This window comes from Tenrec ecaudatus, chromosome 9 (genome assembly GCF_050624435.1).
Source record: "Tenrec ecaudatus isolate mTenEca1 chromosome 9, mTenEca1.hap1, whole genome shotgun sequence".
In the NCBI taxonomy this organism is placed as follows: domain Eukaryota; kingdom Metazoa; phylum Chordata; class Mammalia; order Afrosoricida; family Tenrecidae; genus Tenrec; species Tenrec ecaudatus.
Window position 1 is genome coordinate 160,761,148 of NC_134538.1, and position 27,064 is coordinate 160,788,211.

The 27,064-nt window shown below is 47.0% G+C and overlaps 1 long non-coding RNA gene across 4 annotated transcripts in view; it reads left to right on the forward strand.

Annotated features, from left to right (window-relative positions):
- The window catches only part of LOC142457368 (uncharacterized), a 175,908-nt gene that overhangs the window by 4,784 nt on the left and 144,060 nt on the right, over positions 1 to 27,064 (forward strand). For all 4 annotated transcript variants that reach the window (XR_012786137.1, XR_012786136.1, XR_012786138.1 and 1 more), the window contains exon 2: positions 446 to 530. This is a non-coding gene — a long non-coding RNA (uncharacterized LOC142457368). The remainder of the gene's footprint in view (positions 1 to 445; positions 531 to 27,064) is intronic.

Consider the following 27,064-nt stretch of genomic DNA (forward strand, 5'->3'; position numbering starts at 1 on the left):
CCATCCTTGCCTCTAAGGAGTGCTCTGGCTGTACTTCTTCCAGGACAGATTTGTTTATTCTCATGGCACCCCACGGTACTTTCAGTATTCTTTACCAGCATCATAATCCATATGCATGGGCTCTTCACCCTTCCTCGTTCAGTGTCCACACTCTATCTGCATAAGAGGAGATTCAAAATGCCATGGATTTGGTCAGGTATACTCAAATCCTCAAAGAACATCCTTGCTTTTCATCAATTTAAGGAGGTCCGGTGAAGTCGATTTTACCCAGTGCAATGCATCCTTTCATGTCTTGACTGCTGCCTCCAAGAGCATTGATTTTGGACCCAAGCAAGATGAAATCTTTAACAACTTCAGCCCTTTCTCCATTTATCATGATGTTACCTATGAGTCCAGCTGTGAGGATTGTTGTCTTTTTTACATTGAGCTGTGATCTATATTGCAGGCAGGCTGCAGTCCTTGATCTTCATCAGCCAGTGCTTCAAGTCCGCACTTTGAGCAAGCAAGGTGGTGTCATCTGCATATTACAGGTTGGTAATCATCCTTCCTCCAATCCTGATGCCATGTTCTTCATGTAAGCCAGCTTCTCTGATGATTTGCTTGGCATACGGATTGAATAAGTGATGACCGGATAGACCCCGATGCACAGTCTTTTAAACCTGGCAGTATTCCTGGTTCTCTTTACACAACTGCCTCTTGATGCAGGTACATGTTCCCATGAGTACAGTAAAATGTTCTAGAATTCCCTTCTCAAGGCTATCCAAAGTTTGTTAGGATCCGCGTAGTGGAAGCACAAGGAAACCTCTTGGCGAGATCCATTTGACGCCAATCAGCAATGATCGTTTTTGGCCCACATCCTCTTTTGAATCCGGCCTGACCCTCCAGCAGCTCGTTGTCAATGTGCTGCTGCAACTGTGGATGACCTTCCGGAACTGTCGGCAGATAAAAAGCACGACCCTCAACACGTTAGATTGATTGACGCAGTGACTGCGACAGTGAGCTCAGTCAATCGTGATTGTGAGGGTGGCGAATGTTTCAATCCAGAAGTGGGAACTGGCTTGTTGGCCCCCTAACAACAACCTAGACTTTAAGGACCACCAGCAGTTCATGAAGAAATGGAATTTCAAAGGAAATATCATTTCCCAGGACCTTTGAGAAGCCCTCTAATAAGTAGATATTCTTCCTGAAAGTCCTGGAGTGGATGAGATAGCCCAGGTTCAGCAGACAGAGAGGGAAGAGGAGATAAAGGGCCTGGGCCTTGGCATCTTTACTAGAAGGTGCTGCCCGCTTGGAAGAGAGGGTGGCTGATGTCACTGGCATCATGGGCTTCATGATTTAAGAGGGTTACAGTAAAATGTGGGGAGTACAGGTAGCTCCCGTAGCCCCTCTCTGCACAGCCTGTGCTATGGCCACCATCTTGCATTAGCTCCAGTGAGGGACACATAAGTGCGGTCAGACTAGATGTAAGTGTGCCAGACTGTAGCACATTGGTTTCACACACAAGCACACATGTCTAACAAGCTCAAAGGGAAAATAATGGGGGAAGGAGATAGACTGAATTCCAAGCAAAAGAAGGACTTTGAAGCTATAAAAAAATCCCAAATAAACCCTCAAACACTCTGTTGCTATTGCACTGATTATGACTCACAGCGACTGTGTAGGAAAGGGAAGAACTGCCGTCATGGTTTTCTGAGACCACCTCTCCAGGGGAGTAGGATGTCTCCCATGGTTTCAAACTGCCGACCTTGTGGTTCATAGCCCAACATGTAACTACCATGGCTCCCCTTTTGATGCGATGGTATTAAGATGTTTATGGGACAACAACACTCTACCAGTAGCATGCGATGTTGTGAGAGAGGTCCTAATATAAAAGGCTCCATTTGAAGAGGAGACAGAATTCTAAATCTGTGAGTGTCTAACAACAGATCTGAGGCAAGGCAGGGGGACATCTCCAGACAGACAGACTACCAGAGAGAAGTGAGTGCATCTCTCCCAGGTACAGAGGAAGCAGGCAGATAGAAGACTCCCAAGGGTATACAGAAGGTGACCAATTAGAACGATGACCTTTGAATATGGGACCCTAACCATACGTTCTTAGTGAAATAACAACCCGAAGACAAAATCATAAGAACAGAAAAGCCAGCACTTCGGTCGCCTCCATAGTGTTTCAAAGCCACAGAAGATAAAAACAACCAAGTTGCCCATGATCGAGGAAACTTTGAGCGACGCGTAGACAGCAAGTCCAGTGGACTCACGAACCTCATGAACGTGGTCCAGTGCCATGAGTGACTGCTTTGCAAGGTATCAGATTCACAGGGCCTGGATAGACGGGGGAGAAATGCAAAATCCTAAGAAATAAACCGGCCCTGATGTTTTGGACCCAACTCCTGAGACTGGCTCAATGTCCAGTCAAACAGCGGGCCGGTCTCTAAGAACAGTAATGTGGGTGAGGCATGCACCCCTCAGAATCTTGCCTACTGGAGAGCAGAGGCCAGTGTCTCAAGCAGAGTTCAGGAAGGTGAGGGTGGGAGGGAGCGGGCTATGCCGGGAGGAAGTGGAGACACGCGCGCACGTGCCATTGTGGGGACTGTGGACAGTGACGTGGCCCAGCATGTGTCCGCACTGCAGATGGAAAACTGCTGGGCCCTGTAAACCATCGCACAATTCACACCAAGAACCTTCCAGAGAACCTGGCAGCTTAAGCCTGCATCTTTCTGGGGGTTATCATACAGAAGAATGGTCACACCAGCACGGAGCAGTGGTTGAAGCTGCTGCGTGCAGAAGTGATGATCCGACCCGGGTGTCCACCTCTGCTGGATTCACAGAAGAAATTCATTTTTAACAACGGCCGGCCACTTTTCTTTCCAGCCTGCCTTTGCCTTTTTCTTCCCTGGTAGAGCTTCTGCTGGGCTGCTGCTTTCCCCATTAGCAATGATCCCGACGGCCTGTGAAGCGCCCCTTTGGTCAGCAGAGGGCAGCAGAGGAGCGCACTGGACACCAGCCCTCACTCCCCCTCCAAGTCCCTTGCCTGCTGAGCTCCTGGTCCTACACTGGGAGACCCCAGGAGCTGGTAGAATGGGGATTGTGAGACATCCGGGTGGTTGAAATCCTGTGCCCTTCCCACACTATCAGCTGATACCGAGTCACACAGAAACCAAATTCACTGGCATCGAGTCGCTGCTGACTCCTAGTGAGCCTATAGGACAGGGGAAAACTGGCCCTGTGGGTTTCTGAGACGGCAGTTCCTACAGGAGTAGAAATGCTCCTCTTTTGCTGTGGAGTGGCTGGTTGTTTCATACTGCTGATCTCACCACTGCACCACCTAAGTAACACCCCGGAATGGACAAAACCCAGGCGACATTACATGTGGCTTTAGGAAGTGTCAGTTTATATGACAGTCGCATGTTCTGTCACTGGTAGCCACGGGCTCTGGCTTTTTTTCATTTGCCTCTTTAATGAATCACCCTTCGTTTTATACAAAGACAAGTGATGCGTCTTAAGGGGCGGGATTTGTGCCCATCGCACAGATGGAGGCTGTTGAAACATGCACTTAACCTGGCCGGGCAATCCCTGGGGGGAGTGGGGGCTGTGTGTGTCTTCTAAGACCCTGCGGGTCTTGCACGTGGGTGGGTGACCCAGGAAGGGCGCCCACCTTAGAGACTTCTGCAGCACAGGCCCACCTGGCCTCAGGGCACTTCGAAGATACTGTTGTGTGTAGCCATCCTCTGCAGACAAGACTACCGACACCACTTTCCCCAGAGCGTGTGCGCACTTCGTGTCTCGTGCACGCACACTGAACAATCAGTGGTACAGGGTGGGCATGCTGTGAGATGCCCTGGGAAGACCCCTGCTGTGTGGCGTTCTTGCAGGGCCTGGAACAGAGCCTGCTGTGTCTGAGCTATGCCTGCCACATGAGCTGGGGAGGCCACTGTGAGGACAGAGTGCTGGCCTGGCTGAGAAGCAGCGCAGAGCAGCACTGGCCTGGGGGGAGGCCCCACAGTGGGATTTATATCAAGCCTTAAAGTTGCAAAGCTTGACAGAAAGGGGCCATTACTTTGGTTAAGGTCCCTGTCACAGGAGACGGTGAGAGGAAGGGATGGTGGTGGCCTGGCATCTTCCTGGGGGTCACTGCAAAGTGACCTGTGGAGGAGGCAGTTCAGCTGCTCCTGACCTAGAGGACCATCCACCGGGAGGGTCTGCGAGCCCTTGGTCTCTCGGGTTCAGAGGGCAATGATGGATAACTGGACATCAGATGACCGGTGACGCTTGTGGAAGGCTCTGGTCTCTCCAGGTACAAAGGTGAACCAAGGATGACGGGATATGGTATTATTTTGAATTTTATACATAAAAGGAGGAAATGTGGAAACAGAACCAGGAAGAGTGTATTCGGGAAAACTCAACATTCATGCATTGAGGAGTATGGGTGGCCAAGGCTCCTGTGGAGGAAACGTTCAGGTTCATGGGTTGAAGTTGAACCCCACTCACATTCTCCTAAGTCAAACTCACTCCCCACGCTGACCCCATAATGCCATAATCTAAGGAGCTGGTTGCCAACACGTGGTCACTGACCATACACTTGGAGGTCAACTGCCTGAAGGTTATCTGTCTCAAGGTTGTCAGCCATCTAAGACAATCAGACCCTATTGTCTGTCCCACCCTCAGTAGGGCTCACCCCTTCTGATAAGGATAAAGGTCTGTTCCCCTGAAGGAGAGCCCAAAGACACTGAAGGTCAAGGCAACTCGGGGACAGCCAAGGTTAGGCTGCCATCTTGACTCTGGAGCCCACCCATCCTGTTACGTATATGTCTTCCTGTCACATGTGTGCCTCTTGTGCCGCCCCTTCCTAATGTGCGTATACCCCTAGCTCATTCCCCCCCGTTACCCGAATGCCTATTGTACACCCCTTCCTGTTGCACAAGTGGTTACCTGTAACTGGGGGCTTGCATGCCCCACAGTGTAGAGAAGCCTGGGTCGGAAGCGTATCTGCGCGCTGCGCAGACCGGGCTCCTGAAGTCACCCCTGCGAAGGTGAGCACTTGCGGGTTTTATCTTGTCTGATGTCTCTTTAATTACCTGCCGTTACACAACCGCCCTTGGGCTCATTCGGTGTGGGGAGGCTGGTCCCCTGCAATGATGCATAGAATAGAGTGGCGCCTTAGAGTTTATGCAATGTGGCATCTTTATTGTGAATGCCAGGAGAGAGGTGAGGCGCTGAGCTTCCCTATGTACCGTCTCAGAAACCCACCGGGGCAGTTCTACTCTGTCTTGTAGGGTCGCTATGAGTCAGAACCGACTTGAGGGCAATCTGGCTTTTTTATGATTTTGTGTACAAGAGGGTACCCAAAAAGCCTGGAATTATTTTTTCAAAGCTGTTTTAAGTATTTTTACAAAACAACCTTATCACCTGACAAGTACTCTCCATTACACTTAATACATGTTTCCAATCATTCCATTCTTGGAGACATTTTTCAAGCTCATCTGTTTGGATGGCACACAGCACCTCCCTCGTTTGGTTTTTTCTTTTCTTCACCTCTCTGTCGGTGAGTCTCTGTTTTTCCATGTTCCTCTTCATTGGTGGAAACAAAAAGAAGTCCCGTGGAGCGTGGTCAGGTGAGTCAGGTGAGTGGGGCAAGAGAGGCATGCTATTATTTCTGCCAAACACTGGCTCACTGAGATGGCAGTCTGAGCAGGTGCATTGTTGTGGCGGCAAAGCCAGGGCCATGCAGAGACGTTGCTGGATCAGCAGGAGAGTGCCGGGCTGTGTGCAGGGGATGTGTCTGCGGTATTGGGTCTCTCTGTCTTCCTGTCCATCCGCCTTTGCTGTGACTGCGCGGGGAGGAGTTAACACTCCTGCTTACCTTGTGAGAACACTGCTTGAGAATTGGCTATGACACTTTTGCCCTGGACCTCATTTTTGAAGTGCAAACAGTGTATGTTTGGCCAATCTGCCTGTGTGCACTGGCAGCATTTCTGTGGCCTTTAGTGAGAGGGCTGCGGTTTGAATAGCGGCGAGTAGCAGGCGCAGCGGAGACTAGAATGCTTTAGAGATGGCTGGTTTCTACGGGGACGTTGTGCTCCCCTGAACATTACGTTTACAGCCAAGACAATGCCATGGGGCAGTTCCACACATGGGATGGCTGCGTGCTAAGGGGCTCACAGGCAAGGCAGGGCTGGAGGTGTCCTGCTTTGGTCAGCCTGAAAGCCGGCTTCTCAGGAAGACGGGTCATGGCAAGTCAGAATGAACTCACAGATAGTGCATTAGGGGTGAGTCAGAATAGCTGAGGGAGTGTAGGCCTGTGGGCAGAGAGCAAAGGACAGGAGAGAGGTTCTGGAACATGGGTGAGTCAGTGTGGGACGAGAGGACATCTGTCCCCGTGCACAAGGGGCCAGCCTGGGGAGGACTTGCCTGGACCTTGACGAAGAGATTTGGATCAGGAAGGATAGGGCCCCTCAGGCCTTGTCATGGAGCAGAGACCCTGCACTGACAGAGACTAGGGTGTGGGCAGAGCAAGAACAGGCAACAAGCCCCACTGGAGCCGCAGGTGTTGAGCAGGCTGCTCCCTATCCTGGGTCAGCGGTTGCCTCTGTATGTCTAGTCCACATGCAGGACAGCTGCATGGGAATGCTCTGTTGCAACAGGAGGGGCTGTACGTTCAAATCCCCTCAGAGACTCCTCAGGATGAAGACCTGGGATCTACTTCTGGAAAATCTGCCAGTGCAGGACCCTGTGGAGAGCAGTTGTACTTTGACACACGTGGGCTGTTCCGAGTTATAGCCGATGGGATGGCACCCGATAGGAATGCCGTTGGCAGGAGCTGGCGAGCTCCAGGTCCCCTTATGTGGCATGTCTGCAGCCCTCCCTGTCAGACCCACTCAGCCTGGGAGGTGAGGATGGCAACAAGAAACCATTGTCCTCAAGCTCGAAGAAACAGCAGCAATGAAAGATCGGTGGCGTCCTGTCCTTTCCCACCAAAGCTCAGTTGCATCCAGATTCCACTGGGCTTCCAACTTCAAGGCAACTGTGGGATTCTTGTGTTGTTGATGTTTTGGAAAGTATGCAGGTGCCTCAAGCACTAGAGGCTGGCGAGAAAAATAAGTGCCTTGAACATTCACCTGGTCCACTTCCTGGCCCCAATCTAGTCGAGAGAGTCTTCAAAGTCTCTGTTCTATAACAAATACACTAACTCCCTTGACCCTTCTGCTCCTTGGATACCACACCAGTCCAAACCCCACCCATCCTGCTTCTGGCTTTCCGTTGTAGGGTGGAAAGAGTCCTAGAGCTGACACACTGGCTCTCTGTGCTTCTGGGGAACAAGTGCTGACTGCCAGCCAGTGGAGACGCAGCACGCTGCGCCCAGCTGGGCCTGCACAGAATCCATCCACTATGGCCCACATGCCCCCTTACAGGCTTCTGCTCTTTGTCTTTTCAGAAAACAAGGCAGGGGACCCCAGGGTCCGCTGCCTCTTCCTCGCCCTCCCCTTTCTGGACCTTCTCCCACTGGAGGTCAGCAGGCTTCAGCCCACCCAGGAGGATCAGTCACCTTTCTAATGGAGGGGTGCCCAATGTCCACTCTTCACCTAGGGCTTCTAGGAAATGCCCAGGCTGTGCTAAGGTGAGTCTTCTCCTAGGGGTATGTCCCTGGACCCCCTGGCCCAGCTGTGCCCAGCCTAGGCTGCCCTGTACTCTCTCATTAACAAAACTTGGCACAGGAGGTGTGCGGGCTGCGCCATTCACTTTGCACAGCGTGCTAGGTTCCTCCAGCCCATGACAGGTCACTTACAGATGAAGAAATGGAGGTTCAAAGAGATGTAAAGCTACCTACTCGCCTTTCAACTTAGCTACAAAAGGGCCAGCATTTTGCTGGTGCTACATGTATTTATTGGGGCCTAAGTGGACATCGGAAGAGACTCTGAAACTTCCTGAAGTGAATGGAAGAAATGTTCAAAGGTGGCTCTGGAAGACAAAATAAAGTATCATCATGAAATGTGAAAGACCTGAAGTCTTTGGGAGCACGTGCTCCACATTTCCCAAGCTGAGGGACCGAAAGAAAAAAGTCAAACCTTGAGTTGCAATATTGAAGGATTCTATGCTCAAAAATGCCCACATTGATCGACACAAGACACATACAGGGAAAGAAAAAATGGAAGGAATACACAGACTCTTGCTGCTAAATTGGTGGCCATTCACCCGTTTCATCAAGAACTGATGGTACTGAAAGCAGAAGTCCAAGCTGCACCAAAGATACTGGCCACAGCAAGGCTCTAGGAATGGACAGCGATCAGTTGAGATGTTTCACCAAACAGATACAATGCTGGAGATCACTTTTGTGTAGCAAGACATTTGGAAGAGAGCTACCTGGCAAACTAAGTGAAAGAGAGCTATATGTCTGCTTGTGGCAAAGAGAAACACTTAGAACGCAGAAATTACAGAGAAATAGTATCCATATCACATGCAGGTAAAATATTGTTGAGGACAGCAGAAAAGTGGCTGCCATGGTACATAGGCAGGGAGCTGCAGGAATGGAAGCGCTTCAAAAGAGGACTTGGAATGGAAGATAACAAGGCTGAGATCAGATGGATCTTGGCTGAAAGCAGAGAACACCAGAGAGATGCTTACTGGTGTTTGTCTGATTGACTATGCAGATGCTTTTGAGGTGTGGATCCTAACAAACTATGGATGGTCTTGAGAAGAGTGGGGATTCCAGAACACATCAATGTGCTCATTCGGGACCTTTCCCCCAGCTGAGCGACAGTCATACACACAGCGCAAGGGAAGACTGCCTGGTTTGAAATCAGGAATGGCATGTGTTGGTGGTGTAGCCTGCCACTGTATTTAGTTCATCTGTTTGCTGAGCAGATCATCTGAGAAGCCGGACTAGCTGAAGAACACTGCATCAGGACTGGAGGAAAACGTATGAACAACCTGTGATAGGAGGCTGCTGCCAGGACCTTGCTTGAAGCACTTGCTGATGAACTTCAAAGACTGCAGCATTAATTAAGGAGGGTAACTCGGTGTAAAAACAATCAACTTCCTCACACACGACTCATCATAATGAGGGCAGAAAGATGGGAGTTGTCAAAGGCTGCTTTTTGCTTGGATCTATAATCAGTGCTCATGGAAGCAGCCTTCCAGAAAACCAAACTGTGTGTGCCATTGTGCACATCTGCTGCACAAGACTTCTTGGAAGTATTGAAGAGCCAGGATGTCACTTTGAAGATGAAGGCCAAGCCAAACCGTAGGTATGTTCACTGGCCTCATACGCATGTTTAAGTTGGACAGTGAAAAAGGAAGAGTATGTTGCAGGCCACACAAGAGACCCCAGCCTGAAATCTAGTTTAAGGGGATCACTTACGAAGTCATAAAATGCCAGGGACAAGGGAACAAGTGATCCAAATCGGTGGTGAGGGGGTGGGAGGCCTGGTAGGGCATGATCAAGGGTAATGTAAGAAAGAGGAATTGCTGAAACCCTGGTAGGGACTGAGCATGATAGTGGGACAGGAGGAATGTCAAGGGAAATAGAGAAAAGAGCTGGGAGGTGAAGGGCATTTATAGAGGTCTAGATAAAGACATGTATATATGCAAATACATTTTATATGAGGATGGGGCAATAGATCTATGCATATATTTATAGGTTTAGTATTAAGGTAGCAGAAAGACATTGGGCCTCCACTCAAGTACTCACTCAATGCAAGAATACTTCTATTAAATTGGCATTCTATGATGCTCACCTTCCCGACACACCACTGAAGACAAAGCGGGTGAATAAGCAAATGTTTTGCCTGGCTATCAAAATACATAGCGTCTGGGGTCTTAAAGGCTTGAAGGTAAACAAGCAGCCATCTAGTGCAGAAGCAACAAAGCCCACATGGAAGAAGCACACCAGCCTGTGTGATCACAAGGTGTTGAAGGGATCAGGTATCAGGCATCATCAGAACAAAAAAAATCTTACCATAGTGAATGAGGGGGGAGTGTGGTCTAGAGCCTCAAAGTCCATTTGTAGGCCACTGGAGATCCCCTTGCAGAGAGGTCTCGGGGAGGAGACCAGCCAGCCAGGGTGTAATGTAGCAACAATGAAGAATACAACTTTCCTCTAGTTTCTAAATGCTTCCTCCCCACGCACTATCATGATCCCAATTCTACCTTGCAAGTCTGGCTAGACCAGATGATGTACACTGGTACAGATAGGAACCAGAAACACAGGGAATCCAGGGCGGATGAGCCCTTCAGGACCAGTGGTGTGAGTGGTGATACTGGGAGTGTAGAGGGAGGGTGGGTTGGAAAGGGGGAACCGATGACAAGGATCTACATATAACCCTCTTCCTGGGAGACAGACAACAGAAAAGTGGGTGAAGGGAGACATCAGACAGGGTAAGATATGACAACATAATAATTTATAAATTATCAAGGGATCATGAGGGAGTGGGGAACAGGGAGGGAGGGAAAAATGAGGACCTGATGCCAGGGGCTTAAGTGGAGAGCAAATGTTTTGAGAATGATGAGGGCAATGAATGTACAAATGTGCTTTACACAATTGATGTGTGTATGGATTGTTATAAGAGTTGTATGAACCCCTAATAAAAGTGATTTTTTAAAAAAAGTCATAAAAGGAACAAACACAGCACAATGACACAGACTCAGTATCCTGATGAGGAAGGCCATCGGCATGAGGTCATCATGGCTTTCAGAGACCCACTGTCAGGACACTAGTTAAAGCGTGGAACAAAGGAGGTAGTCACAAACTCAGAATTTGTGGCCGATCACTAGATCACAGTTACAGGCCTACAGTAGCAGGAACAAGACCACGAGTGGGACAAGCACCCGATTAGATAGAAGCTTACAAGATAGGCCCAGGGCTTCCTGACCAGGTCAGTCAGGGTGAGGCTGATCGGGCATCTCATGACTATGAACTGGCTGGTGCAGTGATTGCCTGTATGCTGCTAACCGCAAGGGCAGCCATTTGGAACCAAGGTGAAGATGGGGCTTTCGGCTCCCATACCGAGTGACCGGCTCAGAAACCCGCAGAGCCAGTTCAACCTGATCCTAGAGGGTCGCTATGAGTCAGCTTTGAGCCCATGGCAGTGAGTTTGAGTTTTGTTTTTCTTTTGAAGTTTTTCGGCATATAATTCACACATGATATAATGCAATCATTCAGTAACATCGGGAAGTATTGTACAATCATCAGCACAGATTTGGAACATTTTCTTCATTCGTGCCCTCCTCGTTATTAAACCCCAAGACAAAACTCAGTGCCATAGACTCACTGCTAAGTCATAGTGACACCCCCCAGGGGGTTTCTGAGACTATAACTGTTGACAGGAAAAGAAAGCCCAGGCTTTCTCCAGGGGAGCTGCTGGTGGTGGTTTTGAACTGCCTGCTATGTGGTAACCACTACACCACAAGGGCTTCTTGCATTGTTTAGCCCCCGTTTGTTCCTAGTGGGGTTATCTCCATTGGGGACCTCCCAGGCAAGCTGCAAAGTGAGCTTGCCCTCCTGGGCTGGCTAGAGGAGTGGCGGTGATCCGCTTTCCAAGGCACTCTGCCTGCGTGTAAGACTGTCTACATCCTTGGTTAATCACCAGAAGGAATCCAATGGAGGCTTAATCTATGTGGGGACTCTGTAAATGGATTTTGAACTTCCACTGTTATCCCTAACCTTCTGCACACTGGCATACTCAGAATTTAAGCTCTAATTATTTCAGTGAGAACTGACGAGTGTCTACTGTCTCATGGGCACACTGGGGGTTGACCATTTTGTTGCTGTTCAACCACCGAGTCCTTGTCCTGCTCTACCAGCCAGTTGAAGTCAAGTGGACACTGGAGGCAAGAGAAACAGAAAGGGGGTACTGCTGCCTGAGCTGACAAGGGGCGCCTGGGACCTTATCCAATTGGGGCCACCTGGGTCTGTTATTCCTACAAACTTTTGGGATTCCGAATTCTTTCCACCCTTCCCTGCCCTCTAACCCACCTCTGTCCATAAACAGAGGGCCGGCTCTTGGGTCAAGTTTCCCGGACTGATCCTGGGAGGATGGTGGGTCAGATATGGAGCACCTCTCTGGGACCCTTGGCCCAGGGCCAGCTGGATGACAGGATGCGTGGGTTACCAGGCTGCTGTGCTCCAAGCGCTGGTTCAGGATGGAAGGGCTAGTGGGGTATTCTCTGAAGAAGTGTCTGGTGCTGGATGCTGATGACCAGGGCATGCAAGATGGGAGGTGTGGGTAACAGAAGTGTGCGTGTCAGGGTCATATACTAAGCAGTGGGGGGGGGGGAGGAGTGGTCATAGAAAAATGGACATTGGGTACCCCCTGGCATGAACCCACATACTTAGGGTCAACAGAGCCCAATCGAATGAGAGACCGAACTGTGTAGGAAAAGACCTCATGGGCTGTAGCTCAAGGTGAAACTGTATTCGCAAAGACTCCTCATACCAGCAGTGTCTGGAGTGCTGGGTCACTGGGGAAGTTGATGGTGATAGTAGTGCAATCGACATATACCCCAGGGGGTGATTGACAATGCTGTACTTCTGTGTTTATATGGGTTTTGCCTTGTTTTTGTTTTTGCTTTTCTTCCCTTTTTCCTTTTTAGGGTGTGTGTGTGTGTTTTGCTTATTAGGTTGCTGATTGGCATATGGCTGCTGTTGATGCAGTTGATATCATAGGGTTGTGATTTTGTCATATTACAACAGCAGAAGTAAACCTGAGCCATACAAACCCCATGGACAAGCAGAGGTGTTTGAAGTCCTACATAACTCGAGCCCCAGTTCAAGAACACGTAATTCTGGTGACATGGCCCTGCTCGACACTCACCTTACTGAGAGGATCACTGAAGATAAGGGGCCACAGCAAAGTGTGGTGAAGCAAGTAGACGGTGCCACGCTGTCATTCAGAATAGTGTCTGGGGTCTTACAGGCTCATATTCAAATGAGCAGCCATCTAAGCGAGGAGTCAACTAAGCCCACACAGAAGAAGCACACCAACTTATGTGCTCTAAAGGTGCCAATCACAAAATTCAAATACGGTGAAGAGAAGATTATCAGAGCTAAAATGATGAACGGGTGTAATTTGTAGAAGGCTGGGGAGGAGAGTGGGAGCCCCAAACCCATCTGTAGAGTCTCGTCAGACAGGGCTGTTGGCAAGAGCCCTGGACAGCCTCCCTGTGAGGCAGACGCCACTGTTATCTGGATTATGCTGGATCCTCTCGGTGATTGACCCCTGGACCTCCCTATAGACCCAACCTGAATTTGTTCTGAGTGCAAGTTCTCTTCCTTGTTCCATGACGGAACTGTCTTCCCTGGCTTTTGGAATGCTGTTGGGTGTCTTTTCCTCCTTTCTCATTATTGGTATTTTTGTCTTTAAACTCCTATGATTTTATCCTGACCACCTTAGGGCAATTTTGCTTTTTATTGTTTTTGTTGGGTTTCCCAGGTGTGATGCACAGGAGGAGTGGATGCATAGAGCAAATAACTGATATAAGGGTTGATAGGGGTAAAGGGGAGGGAGGGAGGTGATAGTGAAGGTGTGTTAGTCCAGGTGGACTAGAGAAACAAATCCAGAGAGACTCGTGTGTGTATAATAAAGACCTTTATATACAAAAGTAATTGAATATTGAGAAAACATCTCAGATCAAGTCCATAAGTCTGATATTAGCCCATATGTGTGATACCAATCTATAAAATCCTCTTCAGACTCATGAAACACATGCAGGAGGATCACAGGTCAGTGGGTGGGAAGTCTTGTGGATCCAGTGGCGGTGTAAGCATCTCAGTGCTGGCAGGGCTCTCCACGTGGCTTCTCTGGCTCCAGAGTTCTTGCTCCATCAGCCTCTCTCCACGTGTCTTTTCCACAGGGATGTCTCACAGGGAGTGAGCATGTGCCCCGCCTCCAGCGGGCTATTTATCTCCCAAGCACCTCCAAATGAGGCATCAAGCTACTACCTGATTGACAGGCTAGGCTCCGCCTTTTCACTCTGAATCCTCAAATTGTCGCCAGGTCATCTAACTTCCTCCGAGGGAAAGGGATTTCGGGAGTAAATAATGAAGGCAGGAGGAGGGAGGGAGCACTCGAACTGACTGTGATTCCACAGCTCATTTGAAAGGGGCTTTAACCATGGAAGAGGTGCCCTAAAGTGGAGATGGTAATAATTGTACATTCTCCTCTATATGATGGGACAATTAAACTATCGACGTGCGTGCTACGTAAATGATGTGCCAATAAAACTGTTGGGGGTGGGGACAAACAAAAAGGGATATTGGCCTAAGGGTTTTAGTTCAACTTGGTGCAACCTCCCCAGAAACCTGGTCTTGAGTAGCCTCGATGAGAACCTGCAGGCATTCCATCTTGATTTCTTCAGTTCCACTCCCAGATTTACACACTGGCTGTGCAATTGGGGGCCGAGTAAGGCAGATGTGAACCTGACTGCATCCTTGACCCAAACATCAGGCGGCTCTCCCAGGAGAAAGATTTCTTCTTTCCTGAAGCCATCTCTAACGCCCCCGATCCCTGCTTGCCTTTGACTCAGCAGCCAGAGAGGCCCCACATGTGTCTCATCACAATGTCACAGAAGATCCGATGTGCAGATCCGTGTGTCCTGTTAGGCTCGGACAGCACATCTTGGTGTAGTCTTGGACGCCGCCTGCAGAGCAGCGCTCAGACGCGGGGTTTATGAATAAAACATTCCTCAGTAGAGAGAGGATGCACAGGCTGCGAGTAGCGACAAGCGCTCGTTACAAGAGGCGAGTCTGTACTGTGGGCACGCCAATACCACGGGGAGAACCAGGAGCCCTGCTCCCAGACTGGGGAATGGTGAGGGCAGGGGGTGGTTAAGGGGGCTCGCTTGGGCTGGGAATCTGTGGGCTGGGAGGAATGAGGTGGGGGCTCTGCTCTAACTGTTGGGCTTTTTGCTCCTATCTGTGAAGGACAGCGAGGAGCCCTCTTGACATCGTGGGTTACGCATTGGGCAGCTAGCTTCAAGGTCAGCCATTTGAAACTACCAGCTGCTCCAAGGGGAAACAAAAGAAGCTTTCTATTCCCATCATGATTTCCAGTCTGGGAAACCCACAAGGGCAGTTCTCCTGTGCTCTGTCCCATAGTGTCGCTGTGAGTCTGAACGGGCTCGGTGGCAGAGTTTGGATGGACAGAGGAGGTGATCCTCGGAGATCAGCTATTGTCTGCACTCTGGGGAGGCTGTTGGGGATGAAGAACCAAATAAAGGCCCAGCAGCGTGACAGGGACACGTCAGTGCAATGGGGCTATGTGGAGCATAGCTTGGCTGGAAAGGGCTGAAGGAAGAGGACTGGGAGAGTTTCCCACTGGAAGTCACAACTTCCAAGAGCAGCATGGGATCATGCAAAATGGTTCCCCAGGGGGGCCTGGAGATCCGCCCCTGCCTGCCACTGAAGGTGCTGCAGAGGAAGCTTGTCTCTGTGGCTGCTGTTGTTATGGTTAGGCTCCGACCCGCAGTGACCCTGTGTGCCACAGAACCAAACACCACCCAATCCCTTGCCATCCTCACCCCTGTCCTTATGTCTGAACACTGTTACAGCCATTGTGACAAGCCATCTTGCAAGGGCCTTCCTGTTTTCGCTGCCCCCCTGCTTTACCCAGCCCCATGTCCTGTCCCAGGGACTGGTCTCTCCTGACAGCATGGGTTTCTGTGGGCTGCTTAATTCATCCAGGGTGTGTGCTGACCTGGTGAATAGTGTGTCCAGCCTGTCAGATGCCCCTCCCCCAGTTGCTCTGCTGGTCTGTCCCATGCAAAATGCAAACGGGAGTTGTGTCCCACTGGGTTGACTAGAGAAGACAATCCAAAGACACTCATATACATGTAAGAGAGGGCTCTGTATCAAGAAGTAATTATATATCAAGCAACATCCCAGCCAGTCTAGATCAAGTTCATAAGTCTGATACTAGTCCTTAAGTCCCTCTTCAGACTCGAACAGTACCTGTAATGGTGCAGAATGCAGGGAGATCGCAGACTGGTGGGTGAAATCTCTTGTGGCTCCAAGGGCGGTGGCAGCATCACAGGGCTTGGGCAGGTCTCAGCCTCGCCACCAGGAAGGGGAAGCAGAGAGAGAGTGTGGCCCACCTCCAGGGAGAAAGCAGAAGAGGCTGGCCCTGCAGAGCCATTTATCTCAATTCCTATGGAGCCATGTTGGTACCGACAAACCTATCACAGGAATTCTTATACTGGGAATGACAGTACATTAAGAAGAGAGAGATAAATCTGTACATTAAGAAGAGGTGAAAGATCTCTACTGAAGTTAATTTCATGGGCAAGGATAAGAGCCCCTGTTACCGTATATTTAGTTGGAATGTTTAATTATGTCCTTCATGCTTTGTAGTGAGAAATACATAAAATTACAAACAAGCAGACTTTACAGGATGCCTGGGGTGGGTCCCTCAGGGTAGACTAGAGAAAACATACTTATATGTGTATAAAAAGAGCTTTATATAAAAGAGCGATTATACATGGCTCCTCCAGCTCCATGGCTCTGGTTGCTATCAGCACAGCTCCATGCGGCTTGTCAACAGGAATGTCAAGCAGAGAGACAGTGTGGTTTCCTCCCAGGAGAAAAAAGAGGAAAGTTCCCGGAATCCTCCTGGTGGGTGTTACCTTGTTACCTGATTGACAGGCTAAACTCCACCCCATTTACTCTTAATATCCACAAGTTAGCATGAGATTATGTAACTACCACACCAACGGAAATGTTTCAACAAGCCGTGAAGCACTCATCTATGACAAGAAATTTGGAAATTTAATTTCCACATGCAAGTAAAGTTTTACTGAAAATAAATCAGAAGTGTTTGGAGCAAAATCTTGATAGGGCGTGCCACAAGTTCAAGCAGGAGTCAGAAGAGGATGTGCACCAAGGGATATCCTTGCTGATGTCAGAATTAGGGATATCATTGTGATGGCTGAACCCACAGAATACCAGAACGATTGTTGTTGTGGTGTTTTATTGAGGATTTGAAGGCATTTGCCCGTGTGGATCATATTAGAAGAAAACGAATCCCAGGACGCTCCATACGCTCATGTGGAGCTTGCACAGAGGCCAAAAGGCGATGGTTTAAGCAGAACCAGGTGCTACATTGTGGCCTAAAGTCAGTAAGGGAATGCTCCAGGGCTGTTGCCTTTCCTCACGCGTGTTCAACCTGTATGCTGAGCAAATCATCCGAGAAGCTGGATTGCATGAAGAACTCAGCGTCAGGAGTGGAGCCGGACTTATCAACAACCTGGGGCACACAGATGACACAACCTTGCTTGCTGAAAGTGAGGAGGACTTGAAGCACTGGCTGATGGAGATCAAGGATGGCAGCCTTCAGTATGGAGTAAAACCCGATGTAAAGAAATCCAAAGTCCTCACAACTGGACCCATGGGTAACATCATGGTCAATGGAGAAGAGATTGAATCTGTCAAGGATTTTGTCTTGCTTGATCCAGTCAGTGCTCATGGAAGCAGCAGTCAAGATATCAAAGGATGGATGGCATTGAGCAAATCCATTGCACAAGCCTCTTTAAATCTGAGGACTAAGGTGAGTCTGTGTGGAGCCATAGTCTTTTCAATTGCCTCCTCTGCGTGGGACGGTAGGACCAGAGATGAGGAAGCCTGGAGAGGACTCAATGCATTTGAATGATCCCTCTGGCAAAGAGGATTGAAAGCACCGTGGGCTACCAAAGAACAAACAGATCCGTCTTGGAAGAAGGACAGCAGAGTGCTCCTTCGTGGCAAGCATGGAAGACTTGGTCTCACCTACTTTGGACGTGCTGTCAGGACTTGTCTCTGGAAAGCACACATATAAAGTATCCGGGGAGGGACTGAAGGGGAGCGACAGAGTGGCTGCACCCAGGGGGTTACGCATAACCAGCGTGAGGATGGCTCAGACCAGTTCGTTCTGTTCTTACTGACAATCCAGACAGTATTCACTTTGGAGAATTAGCTAGAAGAACACATGTAGCAGATTCGGATAAATGATAGCCACTGTAATGTCTTCATAATTTAGAAGAGTCTTTGTTCAGTGATAACCGGACTGCTAGAATCTAAAAGCGATTCTTTGATTGCAGCCCTGAGTCCATATTTCAGTCCATCTTTTAAAGGTGAAAAAATGATTTATCCTTTGTCTAAGACTTATGCAAGTGTGGACAGAAGCAGACAGCTAAGCCAATGTTACTATTTTTTAGGGTTAAGGAGCATTACAGGGTACAGCTTTGATTATAACAAGTGTGCTTTGCACAATTGATGTGTGTATGGATTGTGCTAAGAGTTGTATGAGCCCCAATAAAATGATAAAAAAAACAAGAGCAACCATGCATTGCAAGGTACATTCCTTACCATAGAAGAAATCATACCAAAATTGACTATGACATTCTGGTTACCATAACAAGATTAACTACACCATTCAGATTACAGTATCAAAAGGAACAATATTGACTCAGAACAAATGATATATTGAAGAATAGGCAAAACTAATTATAGTGTCCAGAACCTGGGAATATGGGAGTACATTCTAAAATTAATCACCAGCAGAGACTTTCCCATAATTGGAGGGAGAATGGGAAGGTCAACTAGCAGTCAACTTTCTGAGATGGGAGGGAGGAAAGGTGAGTTACTTAGCAGCTGACAAAAATGGAGTTTCTTTTTCTAGTCTTCCTCACACATGTGGAGATTTCAAATTTTAGTGATCAACACATTGGGCTTTATCCCAAGGAAAGTTTTTATCAGAGAACTTTGCATTCGTCTAAGATAGCAGGATCTTTCCATGGTAGAATCCTTGTGGTCCATGAGGGAGACCCAGGATCCATTCCCTGCCAGCACTCCTATCTCCATCACCACCCGTATGTCAGTGGCGACTTGGAGTTGCTATGGGAATGGCCTGATGCAGCAAACAGCAACACACTTGCCTAAGATTCTGAATCTTAAACTTGTCTTTTGTTCTATTTCGTATTTTAAAATGTCCCAAGGGTTTTATGTGCAGATATATTTTTATTTCATAAAGATAAAAACTAAGATTCTAAGGAATGGAGTGACTTACCCAAGATCACATAAGTATTTCAAGTATGGCTCAAACTCACCCCTGGGTCTTCTAGTGCTAAGACTTTTCTATAGAGAAAGCAAATACCTAGAACCGTGCCTCGCATACAGCACTGACTATATTGGTTATTGCAAAAACGTGTAGTATAATTTTGTTGACTTGACCAAGTGTATGCTAATACCAGTAATTTCATTTAGAACACACTTCAACAACGGAAATTCATTCTGGAATAAATTCCAACTCCCGAGAGCATTACAACCACAGAAATTTTGTGAAAACTAAAAAACAAAGTTAAAGCAGATGGTCTTTTGACAAAGAAATGTTCTCGAGGAAAACTTGTTAGTATAAGAAAAACGTTTTTTGAGATGAAATAAACTAGCATGCTTGACTTAGAGAGTCCATGATACATTTTTTTAAATGGGTGCTCTTACAGGCAAAATTGTTGCATTTTTATTCTGTTGGATTCTGTTAAAAGAGTAACAGTGTTACTTAGCATGTGAATATTCCAGGTCAAGGAGAATTTAAAACACAGTGAGAGGCAGCTATACTAGGTTGGGAAAGATTGACCCCAATGAAGAAATGGTTGTAGTTTAAAACAAGTAACTGAAAATTTATTTGTGGAAAAATGGTAAAACTTAGTTGTGGAAAGAAATCTGACACGGAGAAGCAGAGATCATGATCCAAATAAAGCAAGCAGCAGTATGTTCTTATTTTGATTGAAATTTCTTTAAGTGCATATTGAAACTCAGCGAACACCTGGTGCAAATGTAATTACCACCTGGACGCCACACACAACTCCTATACCTCCATGGGGACAGCCGTGGAGGGGCTAGAGCATGATGTTTTTAAAATAATTTTATTGGGGGCTCATACAACTCTTATCACAATCCATACACACATCAATTGTGTACAGCATATTTGTACATTCATTGCCCTCATCATCCTCAAAACATTTGCACTCCACTTAAGCCCCTGGCATCAGCTCCTCAAGCATGATGTTTTTATTCCATTTATCTTTACCACCAAACTTTCTAGAGTGCTTATATTTCATTGTAGAGAAATATATAAAAATGAAAAGGGTAAATCAATATTTTTATTCAGTCCAGAACTGAAACATTTATTCAGACCAAAAAAGAGAGTTTTATATGGTGACTTTCCAACGTGTGAAAATGCACATTCATTTTCAAAATGCCTTTGGCAGTCCTCTTGAGAAGGACTAACAGCCAACACCTTCTGTGGTCACAGAGAAGCTGCTTTCAGAGCTAACAAGTCCAAGGCAGGCCTTCCCACTGGGGTTCAACCAAGAGGGACTTAAAGTAAATCACCTTTCCTTTCTTTCTTTCTTTATTTCAACTTTATATTCTTTAAACAGTTTTAGGCATAATGTCCAAGATGCTACCAAATTAAAAGTAAAGGAAAATAAAATTATATACTAAGTTTCCAGATAAATTTGGAAATATTCTACAAGTTTGGAAGACCCATCAGAAAAGAATCTGATCTAGAAGAAGATTGTGAAATGGCACCTATATTTACAAAGTTTAAAACACCGAGAAGATGCCCTTAGCAGTTAAATATTTTTTTCATTAAAAAAAGCACATTTATATAAAAAAGTTTAAAAGACCACGAGAGAAGTAGCCAATGTTGGAGTGCTTACAATACATGTTAAATACTTTAAACATATTATTGTTTGAAACAAGGGCCTGGGATTACTTGTCACTGTTTTGGCCCAAGACAAAGATGAGGTTGGTGGAATTGAGAAACTGAGTTTATCCTGTAAGCGCCAGACAGAAAGAAACAGTGGGGTTTGCTACCTCCAAAAGTCTTCAGAAATACAGTGAGCATCAAGCAAGTGACACTCCTCAGACAACAGACACGGTGACCATAAAGCAGGTTTTGCCATGAAAGGGCATAGAGTGGAAACGCTCAACAATGTGACGGGAAAGACAGGTTTTGCCCTGATCATAGGAAATGATCGAATTACCTACTCTTCTCCAGGGGCCATCAGCAGCCTCTGGCACCCTTGTTTATCTGCACAGGGGCTGCTTCCCCACCTGGGCTTACCAGACCACACCCCCGAGACCTCCTGGGGGAGGCATTGTTCCCCGCTGCTTATCTTAATAGCTTCACTCATCTCCTTCCTCAGTTCCCAATTCTACCTTGAGGACCTGGTTAGACCAGAGGATGCACAGCGGTGCAGTAGGGATCTGGAAACACAGGGAATCTAGGACAGATGAACCCCTCAGGGCCAAGGGTGAGAGTGACGATACTGGGAAGAAAGGGGGTGTAGAGAGGGGGAACCAATCTCGGGGATCTACATGTAACCTCTTCTCTGGGTCATGGGCAACAGGAAAGTTGGTGAGATGCCGGGCAGTGTAAGATAAGATAAAATAATAATTTATGAATTATTAAGGGTTCATGAGGGAGGAGGAGGGAAAATAGGAAAATGAGCTGATTCCAGAAACCCAAGTGGAAGGCGAATTTTGAGAATGATGAGGGCAACGAATGTATAAGGGTGCTTTACGTAATTGATGTATGTATGGATTGTGATAAGAGTTGTATGAGCCCCAATAAAATGATTTAGTTAAAAAAAAAAAGAAAATCCCCACTGCTGGACCTGAAAAGGAACGTTCACTGTAAGGGAGGAGGGGGTTGTTACATTTTGGATTTCCAACAACAAACTAAATCTTAAATGATATATTTCTAGCATTTTGATTAACAGTAGGCTAACTCACATCCTCTATCACTCTGTGTAAATTTTTTCAACATCCGTTCATGGAAAGTGTTGCTGTTTCTCCTTTATTAATTCAAAACAAAACAACTCCCGCCCCCTCCCTCTGAATTTAAAGATTTGTGCCTGGAATATATAAAGAATTTCTACACATCAATTGGAAAGAGAGACAGAGAGCCCAGTTGAAAAAGAGCCAACACTGCAGAAGAGAAGATATGAGATGGGGGAGACCGATAAAGAGAAGAGGGGGTCATCCTCAGCCATTAGGAAAAGCAAGGTCAAGTCATGAGATACCTCTACGTTTGAAATGCAGCACGAGGCCAGCAATGAGCACTGCACTTGCATGAGTGCAGAGTGATGTCCACGTTGCCCTGGGTTTGGCTCAGAGAGCTCAGTGATGGAACCCGGGAAAGCAGGCAGCCACCAGATGGGGTAGCATTTTTGAGGTCCACACAAAAGCACATGGGGACACAAAAAAATCCATGGGAATTCTATTCTTTTTTTAAAAATAATTTTATTGGGGCTCATACAATTCTTATCACAATCCATCCATCCATCCATTGTGTCAAGCACATTTGTACATTTGTTGCCATCATCATTCTCAAAACATTTGCCTTCTACTTGAGCCCTTAATATCGGCTGCTCATTTTCCCTCTCCACTCCCCCCACCTCATGAACCCTTCATAATTCATAAATTATTTTGTCATATGTTACACTGTCCAATGTTTTCCCCCACCCTCTTCTCTGCCGTCCATCCCTCAGGGAGGATGCTATACATAGATTCTGGTAATCCGTTCCCCCTTTCCATCCCACATTCCCTCCACCCTCCAGGCATTGCCACTCTCACCACTGGTCCTGAAGGAGTCATCTGTCTTGGATTCCCTGTGTTTCCTGTTGCTATCTGTACCTATGTACATCCTCTGGTCTAGCCAGATTTGTAAGGTAGAATTGGGATCATGATAGTGGGGGGAGGAAGTATTTTTTTTAAAACATTTTATTAGGGGCTCATACAACTCTTATCAAAATCCATACATACATCAATTGTGTAAAGCACATCTGTACATTCATTGCCCTCATCATTTTCAAAGCATATGCTCTCCACTTAAACCCTTGGCATCAGGTCCTCTTTTCCCCTCTCCCTCCTCATTTCCCCCTCCCTCATGAGCCCTTGATAATTTAGAAATTATTATTTTGTCATATGTTTCCCTGTCCGACGTCTCCCTTTACCTCCTTTTCTGTTGTCCGTCCCGAGAGGAGGTCACATGTAGATCCTTGTAATCGGTTCCCTCTTTCCAACCCACTCTCCCTCTACCCTCCCAGTATCGCCACTCACACCACTGGTCCTAAAGGTATCATACACCATGGATTTCCTGTGCCTCCAGCTCCTATCTGCACCAGTGTACATCCTCTGATCTAGCCAGACTTGCAAGGTAGAATCAGATCATGATTGTGTGTGTGTGTGTGTGTGTGTGTGTGTGTGTGTGTGCGCGCGCGTACACACGCACCTGCGGGGGAGGTGGGGGGAGGAGGGAGGAGGAAGTATTTAGGAACTAGAGGAAAGCTGTATTCTTCATCGGTGCTACATCACACCCTTACTGACTCATCTCTTCCACTAGACCCCTCTGCAAGGGGATCTCCAGTGGCCAACAAATGGGCTTTGGGTCTCCACTCTGCACTTCCCCCTTCATTCACTATGGTAAGATTTTTTTGTTCTGATGATGCCTTATACCTGATCCCTTCGACACCTCATGGTCGTACAGGCTGGTGTTCTTCTTCCATGTGGGCTTTGTTGCTTCTGAGCTAGATGGCCGCTTGTTTACCTTCAAGCCTTTAAGACCCCAGATGCTATACCTTTGATAGCCGGCACGATCAGCTTTCTTTACCACATTTGCTTATGCACCCATTTGTCCTCAGCGATTGTATCATGGAGGTGTGTCCACAATGGTATGATTTTTTTTTGTTCTTTGATAATTGATCCCTTCATAACCTTGTGATCACACAGGCGGGTGTGTTCTTCCATGTGGAGTTTGTTGCTTCTGAGCTAGATGGCCGCTTGTTTATCTTCAAGCCTTTAAGACCCCAGATGCTATATCTTTTGATAGCCAGGCACCATCAACCTTCTTCACCACATTTGCTTATTCATCCACTTTGTCTTCAGCAGTTGTGTCGGGAGGGTGAGCATCATAAAATGCCAATTTAATAGAAGAAAGTATTCTTGCATTAAGGAGTACTTGAGGAGAGGCCCAATGTTCTTCTGCCACCTTAATACTAAACCTATAAATATAGGCACATAGATCTATTTCCCCATCCTCATATATATATTTGCATAGGTACATGTCTTTGTCTAGACCTCTATAAATGCCCTCTGCCTCCCAGCTTTTACCTCTATTTCCCTTGACTTTCCTTCTGTCCCACTATCATGTTCAGTCCGCACCTGGGTTTCAGCAATTCCTCTTGGTTACATTACCCTTGATCATGCCCTACCAGGCCTGCCACACCCACCTCACCACCAAATTGGATCACTTGTTGTTCCCTTGTCCCTGGGTTTGTTAACACCCCTTCCTTACCCCCCACCCACCCATCCCATTTCCCCCTGGAACTGTCAGTCCATTGTTTTCTCTTCCAGCTTGTTCATCCAGCCTATCTTATTTATACAGACCTGCGGGGATAATAACATGCACAGAAACAAGACAGTGCAAAACCAAGCAACAATATACAACAAAATAACAACAACAAACCACTGACAAAGAACAAAACAAAACACAACAAGAAAGAAAAGCTTGTAGTTAGTTCAAGGATTGTTTGTTGGCCTTTAGGGGTATTTTCCAGTCCAGTCTGTTGGGGCACCATGCCCTGGCCCCAAAGTCCACCTTCAGCATTCCCTGTGGACCTCGCTGCTACATTCCCTTGCTGTTCCGCTGCACTCCCCCAGTGCTTTGCCTCGGTGTGGTGGGATCAGGTCGGGCGCAATTCCCACACTGTGTCTCCGGTGGGCCATGGGTCAGTGAGGGAAGTCATGTCTCATAGTGGGGCTGGCCATGTGGTCCTCTCTGTGGACTGGCTTCTCTAATTGGGGTCATCATCCTCATGGGCCAGGATGTGCTCCACTCTCTCCTACTCCCCCTTCATCTACTCCCGTGTGCTCTGATCAGATATGTCCCTCTCCTGGAGCTGCAGATTCAATGCCATCCTTTGAAATAAATTCTTCTGAGGGGAGGGGCAGGCATCCACTTAGTATTTGGTACTGGGGCCAGCCCCCCCAGACCTCTCCACTGGTTCTCTACTCCATGCTGAAATGTTGCATTCACACCTTGGGGTACTGGGTTGAAGTCTGGTCTCTTTTTCCCTGTGGAGATATAAACCATTCCCTCCCCTTGGGTGGGTTAGCGCCCCATGCCCCCGCTACCCATTTCTTTCTTATTTTCATCTTTTTTCCCCCTTTCCCCACCTCCTTCCCAGTTGTCTACCATGTGCTTCCCTGGATTTGATCTGGTCCCTGCCATACTACACGGTCCTTACCCCAAGAATATTTGTACACAGTAGCTTTTTCCCTGTGCCCCTTTTGTATTTTTTTTTTAATGCTTACCTCAGCGGGGTCATGTTGTACTTGTCCTTTTGTGCCTGACTTACTTTGCTTAGCATGATTTGGGAGGAAGCATTTAAGAACTAGAGGAAAGTTATATGTTTCATCGTTGCTACCCTGCACCCTGACTGGCTCATCTCCCCACAACCCTTAAGTAAGAGGGTGTCCGGTTGGTTACCGATGGGCTTTGAGTCTTCACTCTGCACTCACCCACATTTACAATGATATGATTTTTTGTTCCTTGATGCTTGGTACCTGATCCCTTCTACAGTTTGTGGTCACACAGGCTGGTGTGTTTCTTCCATGTGGACTTTGTTGCTTCTGAGCTAGATGGCCACTTATTTATCTTTGAGCCTGTAAGACCCCAGATGCTATATCTTTTGATAGCTGGGCACCATCAGCTTTCTTCACCACATTTGCTTATGTACACATTTTTATTCAGCAATTGTGTCGGGAAGGTGTGCATCATGGAATGCCAATTTAATTCAACAATGTGTTCTTGCATTGAGTAAGTGCTTGAGTGGAGGTCCAATGCCCATCTGCTGCCTTAATACTAAACCTATAAATATATGCACATAGATCTGTTTCCCCATACACTTACATAAATATATTTACATAGGTACAGGTAATTACATTCTTTCTCAATGCCATTTCCCCACAGATGTTTGAAGCCCTGTGGTGAGCGACACACACCAGGACACGAGGATGCCCTCTAGTGTTAGCTGTGTGTTCAGTCATTGAAAAAGCAGTTTTGTGTAGAATGCTCCAAAGAGGAGAAGCCTGCAGCCACATCTACACCCAACACTGCAGTGTGTCTCTTTGTCTCGATCATCCTCATATCTACTCAAGTCTTGAGGGAAAATATATGAAACTTTAAAGAACCTTTTAAAATTGTGAATTAGGTGCAGGTTTACAGTACTGGTCATATTTTTACATCTAGAAAGGCATTCACAGTCTCATTCCACTCAACTATTGGAGGTGTCTCAATGCACCATCACCAACCCCACTTCCCTCCTGCATTTCCTGTATCCATTCCTCCTTCTCTTCTAACCCTCTGAACTTTGCCTTGGGGAAATGATTGATTATGCTAATATGGTGTAGAGTTTTGTTCCATATCTGATGGTCACAGGCCACAGTCTTAGGGGTCACACTCTATCCTGCCAGTAAGTCTGGTCTCTTGTGATTTTGAGATCTGTGTCACATTTTTCTCTCCTTTCAGAGCAGTTGATGGTAGAACCTGGGCACCATCTAGTTCTTCTGGTCTCAGGGTTGTGGCAGTTAATGTTTGTGTGGTCCATTAGCTCATTAGACTAGTCTCTTTCATGTACCTTTCAGTTTTCAATGTACTTCATTCCTTTGGATGGGGAGAGATCATGAGTTGTACCTTAGATGGCTATTCGCAGCTTTGAAGACCCCAGTTGCTACTCACCACCTGAGGATGTAAAACATAGTCTTTGTAAACTATGTTATGTCAATTGACCTTGGTGTCTCTCAAGACTACAGTTGTAATCTCTGCAGCCCATCATCTCATTCATTCCTTCTCGGTGTTTGGGTTACATCTAAGGAGTTTCCTGAACCTTGTTGCTCATACACTTCACCACATTCATGGGTATATTTTACAGCAGAAGTAAATATATACATGCAAATACTATCTATCAAACGTATGTACATTCATGGTTATAATCCCACTCTTCCTCTACCACCTGTTTAACTGCCTGCCTATCCAAG